The following is a 9,191-nucleotide window of genomic DNA, read 5'->3' as shown; positions in this document are numbered from 1 at the left end:
TTCAGGATTTAATTTAAATCTCTTCAATAAAATGGCCTTAATGTACTCATAATCTTCAAAATTTTCTTCAGATTCCCTACCAATTAATTGAATGATTTCAGATGGCATTAAAGTCAATAAACATGAAACCCAATCTTTAGGATCAATCTTTGTCCTTTTAGCTTGTCTTTCAAATAAGGATAAATAAATCACAATATCATCGTGTCTTAAATTGAATTTGGGAATAAGCTTAATTAAATCAAAATTATGATGTCCATTTTCATTTGTTGGTGGAGTTTGTGTTAGTCGAACACGAGATTCAATTTCGAGTTTCCTCAATTCAAATTCCATTTGCTCTCTTTTCTGCTGTGCTTCTAATTCTTCTTTCCTTCGTCTTTCCTCAATCTCTTCTTTCTCCTTTCTTCGCTGTTCCTCTTCTTTTCTTTTCCTCTCTTCAATAATCGTTAAAAACACTTCTTTAGCAAATGCTTCATCATATGTATCACTTTGAATTATTTCATTTTTTATCGCCACGATTTTCATACTTGGATCTACTTGAATTTCTAATTCAGCAGCTAAAGCCAGCAAATCCTCTTTTTTCCCACGTCCCATAAAAGCCATGTCTCGATTTTATTCAGCCAATAGACTCTTAGTTTTATGAAAAGCTATTTTTTTTCTTTTCTTTTTCTATTTAAATATAATTCACAATGAATTTAATTTTATTCGACACGAAAATCAATCAGTAGAATCAATACTTAATGTGTTGTTCACCTACTCTGGCGAGTCAAACGAAATTACATTTGAACACTGGCGTATTCATTACTTTGAAAATTACATTTGAACACTGGCGTATTCATTACTTTGAAAATTACATTTGAACACTGGCGTATTCATTACTTTGAAAATTACATTTGAACACTGGCGTATTCATTACTTTGACAAGTAAATAAACTAAGATTCCATGACGGAAACAATAATTAACTTTTCATAATCTTAATTAACTATTTTACGTTTCCAAGGTAAATTGAGCTCTCACCTGAGTTATTTTGGTTCGTAATTATATGCGGGGAAACTCCGATCCTGTCGACTGCGCCAGTAAAGATCCTTTCCTTATTTCAATATGATGAATATTGAATCTTGTAGGAAGAATAAAGCTAATTTTTCAGAATAAACAAAATACCTTTATTTAAATTTTAAAACAGAACCAAAAAAAATAAATACTGCAGCTCTAAACTATCAAAATTTTAAACTCTTAATTACTGCAGTTAAAACTCTTACAACTATTCAAAAATATTCAAAATCCTCAACTCTCTAAAACAAAAATATATATAAAAATCTTTCGAATCCTCTTCTTGTTGCCACACCGTAAAATGTAAGTTCTTGTCCTATTATTTATATTTCACGTTCTCTTTAAGTCACGATCTTCACAAGTCATGATCTTTACAAGTCACGATCTTTACAAGTCACGATCTTTACAACCTTCGTTTGAATTGTAGGACTCACATTTCAAGTTAAGATCAAATACAACCTTACTAGTTAAACTGAGAGATAATACAGACAATTTTTAAAATAGGATGGAGAAAGGAAGAATAAGATAAATAGGATGATTTCAATTTATCGAAAACGGAGTCTAGCTCATATATCTTGTAAACAATACTTTTCTCATAAATCATATCAACTTACTTTTCTCACATCTAGACCCAGTGTACCCTAAGAGACATAAACACTGAATTCTGCCTTTTTCTAAGTCCACGCAACTGCTAAAATTAAGGCATGGATCCTCGTAGCAATTGGTTTCGCCTGAAAAAAAAAATTACAAATTAATTTCTTTCTTCACTTTTGAGGTTATGCTGAAGAATAGAGATTTTGAGCAGATTAAAATATGGTACACTGTATTAAAATACTTTAAATAATTCTTTTTTAAATCCATTATTTTAACAAAAAAAATGGATCTTGAATAACAGAATATTGTGCCATTTAAATCGGTAAAGAATTTTCCAAGCAAGTTTATAGGAAATTAATGAATCCCCATCTTTTCAGTAAGTGGTTAAAGTGTGCTAAATCATTCCTTTTTCATTTCATATTGAAATATTGAAATATGCTTCATAATTGAATAACTTCAATAAAGCTATTCTTGAAAGAAAACTAAGTTCTTCAGGATAAACAACTCTCTTTTCGACAAAATTACAAATTTTATTTAAAGTTATAAAGGCACAATAAATACAAGCTACTCCGTTTTAAACATTAACTAAGATTCCTTAGAGTATTTTCTGAGGTTGTTATTATGGTAAGGCATAACTTTTTTCCTTTTTTTCCTAAAATCGCAATCTTTACTTTTTTGTTATCGCCGCAAAATTCTTTTGCATTTAAAATTCACAGAACTATACGCACGTCAAACTATCAAAACGAAGATCGTTGATTCGAATCCTGTAGAAAGTATAACTGATTTTATATGTGGCCTCCTACGATAAACCTAGAAGTCTGTACAAGTTTACATTTAGAGGAATAGTGAAAGATGTTTTCTTAATGATTTCGCTATTTGTGATTATTTCAATTCACAATGAATCACTGATTACGTTATGTAATAGCTTCCAGTAATTAAGAACAGGCAGTCTTTTTAAAAGAGTTACTGGTAAAAACATAGCATCAAAAGTGTCACCGCCGAAAACATCTCTGTAGAAAAGCTAGAGGAAAGTTTCGCAGTTTTAAAGCATCCATCACAAAACATTGTTGTAGAAAATAAAACGGTGTCTAAATTCTGCAATTTCAAAACATCGTCGTACAGAACATCTTGGTAAAAAGTAATTTCCGAACTAAAGCTACTAAACATCAGCTGACAAAAACACTGCAAAAATATACATTTATGGCGGCTATAGTCCCATCTACCTGAGGAGACATATCTCACAAGTCTCCCTATCAGAAATTTACCCTAACAGTATTTCGTCTACGCTGGGAGATTTTGTTTCTAAATTCCTCGGAGATACTAACCCAATCAGACGAGTCAAAGCAGATCAGGTAATTTGTACCCAATAGGAGACCACCATAGATCAATCTCTTTATTTTACGGATCGTATTTTTAAAAAAGTTGTAATAATATTAATGATAGTAATAATAAACAGAAGACTTGATAACAGACAGAAAATAACACTGATTAAAAATTCCAATAAAAATGCAAAGAGTGCAAACTGCGAAAAATAAATAAAAATTGTAAATTTTATAAAAGAATAAAACTAATGAAGCGGGAAAGAAAATCAATAAATTTTGAAATGTAATGCGTATATATAGACATAGACATAGATAATAACTGCATAAAAGGAGAAAATAAATAGATTATTTCATATATGGAGTAAAATGTAACACATATTTCTGATAAGACGATTCATGATAATACGCCTTTAAGTACAGGAAAAAGGAAAATCTAATTTTTTCACTTTAAAAATAACATAAAAATCTAATAATTATATTTATGTAATTGAAAAATTATTTACATGTTACTCGTAAAAATGTTGATAATTTTGTATTAATAGAACTCTGTTAATTACAGAAAAACGAAACATTTATTTTCAGTGAAAAAAAAAATCAGAAACAGGTCAGCTATATTCGACTTTATGATCCACTGATGATTCATCTAATATTTAAACACTTCCAGATGTTCAAGTTCCAGATGCTCAAGCTAGTTAAATCTAGTTCGAACGTTGAAAAATCATTAACCATACAGAAAATCGAAAATATAATCAAATGCAAATAATCGGCATATAAGCTTTTCTTGTTTGTCAGACTTAGGGGAAAATCAGAATATAATAATCCCTTTAAGCAAAAAAAAAAAAACTATTTTAGCAGATTTAGTTAATGCTAACAAATAAAGTAAAAAAAAAATGCAACGCTCTAATAGCTTACAATAGCAAGTACTTGTATCAAGAAGAAAAAATATTCCATCTATGAAGAAATCAATCGGAAATTATGATTCGAAAGAAATAGCGCATCATAAATTAACTAAATTTGCTAGAATAATAATAAAAACTCAATGAATCCCTCCGTGTTATTCAGTAATCTAAACTTTGACAATAGCCGCCATTGTTTTTCAGACACTTGATTTCCATTCGCAATTTCATCGGCTGTTGCTAAGTGCGTCTATAGCGACAATGCATTTCGCCATGCACAATAATCACGACACTGCTGCAAGCCCCGCATGCCTATATCTGATGCTCCAGAAATACGTTTTCTCTGCAAATGGACTGGCGCAGGAGCCGCAGCCTTTCAAAGATACTTGTTCGAACATATGTCTCCTCATGAAATATACCTTTTGCGACTGTGGTATTATTTTAAGTACAACGAATCCTCTCTAAAATGACCACCCATAGTTTCAAATATTTTTTCTCTTCCCTCCAGATGATCATCTTAGGGGTGTGATGTTTAGTGAAAACGCTCCACGTTAGAACAAAATAAGAGGGCTCTATTGACCGAAGAAGTGAGCAAAACGCAAGCAGACAATATTTATGAACCTAAATTCGCGTTCAAATGGCCGTTATTTCATTTTTATGGATGACAAAGCTCGTCCACATAGTGCTAATCTCCTGTATAATTTTTTGTAAAGTGAAAATACTAATCAGACGGATTGAGGAGCCAGATCTTCCAAACTAAACCCCGTAAAATAAGTCTGGGATGCTCTTCTTAGAAAAACAACAATTAATCTTTTTCTCCCAGAATCCTCCAGGGCCCGAAAGCGACTTTGTTGAAAGAGTTGTACCGACTGACACACTCATAAGCTGCCTTATTTATAGTACATGCCTTATTTATAGTACAAAGTCACGTTGTAAGAGCTGTACGACTGTTAGAAATGTCCATACCCTTAATAGCATTCTTTTTTGATTTATTTGTAACCTGTTTTAGACCTTCCTATAGCGTTAAGCCTTATTCTCAATAATCTGAGTCTACTATGACTGTTTTATGGTCTGTTTGTTTTGGCATTATATCATCCTATACTTGTTCGAACATATGTCTCCTCATGAAATATACCTTTTGCGACTGTGGTATTATTTTAAGTACAACGAATCCTCTCTAAAATGACCACCCATAGTTTCAAATAAATATTTATCAAGCATAAAATTTTGCTGAATATTTTGATAAAATATTCAGCAAAATATTTTATCAAAATATACCCATTAAATTTGCAGATAATGGACCAAATGCGAAAATTTACTCAACTTTGAACACAAGGGTAGTTTATCAAAGGTGTTAGGATGTTATTTCTGAAACTCCTGTAGGGTGTGACTCTGAGCACAGAACCCGGATTGGACGTTCTACTGTTAACTGTCTAACTAAAATTGTACTTTTGAATCGACAGCAACACTTAAATATCCTTCTGGGTTTGAGAGCTAACTGGTTCCTGAATGGTCATATATATCAGTTACACCAGCACTTCATAAAAAACAAAGTCACTAAAAGCAATCCCCTTTCTGCAACCTTCCCTTTCTGCTTATAGAAGTGTCACTGACTTACATATACATGTTGCTTCTAAGTGAGTACTTTTGGCATTTTCACAAACTTATAGATGTTTACTATCTTCTTATTACTATTATTAAGTGGGATAAAACTGTTTTAACTGAAAGTGGAAGAATTTTCTACTAATTAAGATGACATGGCAGTGAAGAAAAAGTAAAAATAAAATGTCATACCGTATTTTAACACTAAAATACATGATTCCCTGGGTACAAACATCTTTCTTTTCAAAAAATGTGTTAAAGCGTTCACTAAATGGAGATAAAATTTCAATATATGATAACGAGAATTTGCTTAAAAGTGGTTTGCTCGCTTAGGTAATTTTTATGAAATTACAACTATGCTTCAAAGAATTTTCTTAAGCCATCAAGAGAGGCATGGTCTCTTTGATACAGTAGTTCAAAAGAATCTTTTATATATTGGTAACGGCATAGCAAGAATGATTGGTTCTGAAAGGTGAAGAAAGTAGAGAACGGGGATTCTGGCTATGATATTATGTGAGAAGACATGAAACTTCATTCAAAAAATATGTATAGAATATGGATATTTGGGGGCTTTTGCATAGTACATTAAGAAATATAATTTGCAACTGCTTCCATACAAACTTGAAGTTCATCAGCGAATCAGCTGTTACATCGACGTAAATTTTCCAATTAAACTTTCTGCAATCGAAAAGAAGCAATTTGATTTGAATAAAATTGCATTTATAGATAAAGCTCACATACAATTACACAGTTACATAAGAATCAGAATTACCTGTTAAAGGAAACAGAAGTATGTTTTGAACTTCGTGAAACTGCTGCTTCATGAAAATTAAACGTTTGAGTGCGCCATGCATAATTGCTGTTTTATTGATCCAAATTTTATTGCTTCCTCTATCGTCACTGCAATCTATCAAGATTTTTTCGGAAATAACTTTGGAAACTGCATTCGAAACACAGTACGCACTTAAAGATAATTCAAATCAAGAATGATTTTATAAACTGGAATCGGGACATTCAAAACTACACATTCCAGCAAGATGGAGCACCGCCGCGCACAATTGATGGAATTCTTCAGGTGATCCATCAGCACTATCGGACACGGATCGTCGCCAGATGCTTCCTCCAGTACTTTTTGTTGCGCTGGATTGGCGTGCTTTCAATCTTGATTTATCTCCATTTTACGCCTTTTCTATCTCAAGGATAGAGTTTATTGCAATAGGACATATACATATTCAGACCTTTAAAAACCATTAACAGGGAAATTCATTTTAATCCAGTTAATTTCACTAAATCTATCCAATGAGTATTTTATATTATTATTTCGTCACGTCTCAGTAGCAAACGGTAAACACTGCAATCAATAGCTCCTTCTCTTTTATAGCAATATGTCCCTTTTTTTTTATAGAATAAAATGTAAAATTTTAAAAAGTTAAAATTTAAATTAACATCATTTGAATGCATCACCTGTAGCTTTAATAAAATATTAGATTGAATTTTATTTTTCTGCTACATAAAGTTTGAAAGAAAAATTAGTCTTGGAATAATTTCGATGTGACCCAATTAACAGAAATTAACTGTGTTTGCATCATTTATATTTTAATCAGATGTAGAGTGTCGATTCAAGTAATACCAACTTACTAATGCACTCTCCAGCTTCCTCCACAAACCCTTTTTGGCAGTTACATTCGTAACTTCCATATATATTTCTGCATACCTGATGCTCAGTGCAAGCAGCAGAGGACAGACATTCATCGACATCTAACTCGCAGTATTGTCCGAAGAAATTAGGTGGACAGTCACACCACCGATCTTTGGATTCTATAAATGAAAAGAACAATAAATATTTACAAATTGAAATGTTTGGTTTATTTCGAAAAGCAAAAAAATATATTCCTTCGGGAGTTACTAATTCTAAGCACGTGCTATCATAATTTTGGTTTTAAATACTACAGCAATAACAAATTGCTTCCAATTATTTCATTTTTGTTTGATGTTCTTTTCTTGAAGCCGATAAAAACAGCGACTGTCTTTTTATTTACATCACTAAAATTCAAAGATGAATTCATTATGTATGAAGTTCCTAATTGAAAAAGAGGTAGTCTAAATTAAAGAAACTTTGTGCATAAGTGTAAATAGCAAGCATTCTTATTTATTTTTTATTAATCTGTAACTTTATTTAAAGATGAAAATTAATATCTTTGAAACTCATTTTAATAAAGGTCCTTTTGAAACGTTGTAATAATAAGAAGAATTTTTGATAATAATTAAAAGCGTATTCATTTTCATTATTCTCAAAAATTATTTCTGTTTTAATACATTCAACCATTAATATTGAAATTAACGCTAATGTTCAATTATCTATTTTGAAGTTTTTATTTAATTTCTTTATTTATAATATAGAGAATAATGGTCTACAATAAATGATTTATAGTCGATGATAAAAATCTTAGCTTCCTTTCTTTTACCACTACGTATCTACTGCCTGTCGCGTAATTCTGACTACAAATTTCCTTAAGAATGATAATCATAGAAATCACAATGAAATACCAACTTCAGCATTGAAATTACGCCAAATTCAGCATGGTTTAAATGTTAATTTAGACAGATGTTCTAAGCATTTGGATATAACCTGACACCAAGTGACAAAAGTTTTCGGTTTGGAAACAGTTATATTCTCTTTCTCATGTAGAATAAAAGAATGTCAGTTTCAGATTCAAAATTTGTAAATTTTAGCTTTGCATTGGCTTTGATTTCGTAGGAATCTTCAAGAAGTTCGAGCGAAAGTTGTCACCAATTTTCTTTCCTTTAAGAAACAAAGAAAACTGCTCTTTGAGGCGAAACTATACATCTCATCTTGCTCAGAAATTCAGAAATTCAATATCTATTGCTTTGAAACAGATAGATTTTCCTCCTTTTGTTACTGATGCAGCTGTAAATAATATCTTTTTACAGCTGTAACAAAATTATTAAAACAATCGCAATAATCTTGATCTGATTTTTAATAAAATAATTTTATTACAGCCGTCATCTCATTCCCCTTCCTTGATATTGTGCGATTCTCCACAAGTTAAATTTCCAAAATAATTTCCTAAATTGTTAATAAAAATCACTGTTCTGTTCTTATATAGACGACCTTATCGCAGATTTTATTTCTTGGAAAATTTATAGCTTTCTTTCTCAGTGTAGTTTGACATATGCTTAATTTACAAAACTTTAAAATTTTGAATTGAAAATATGAATCTGATATCAAAAAGGAGAAATAAATAAATATTCTATGCCTAATCAGTGCTAGCGTCATGATCATTTATTTAACATTGGTTCCACTATACTAATCCAAAAAATTTCAAGAGCTAAAATATTAAATTTCCCTAAATCTTTTATATTCACCACAATTTATGCGTATCATATCATATATGTATTCGATACTAACGATGATTTCATACCTAGATGTAAATATAAAACGCGTAATAAGAATACACCGTCGTGAAAAATTTCCTAGTCATTCTTCGAACACTCCAATGAAAGTTAGTGACTGCTTTTTTTAACACATCTATTTATATCTTTGACAAATAATTTTGATATTATCGATATTAGTTAATACTAATATCTACTTTAGTTACTTTCGAACATTTTGTTCTTTTATTTTCGATAGAAGTGCATTTTAATATCGATGAAATATTCTTTGTCATAATGAATTTTTTAAAAGCTCTTCCAATTTCGATTTGAAAT

This window comes from Stegodyphus dumicola, chromosome 12 (assembly GCF_044657685.1).
Source record: "Stegodyphus dumicola isolate Sdum_Otavi_A_Nest chromosome 12, ASM4465768v1".
Lineage (NCBI taxonomy): Eukaryota > Metazoa > Arthropoda > Arachnida > Araneae > Eresidae > Stegodyphus > Stegodyphus dumicola.
This window is presented reverse-complemented; position numbering follows the sequence as displayed.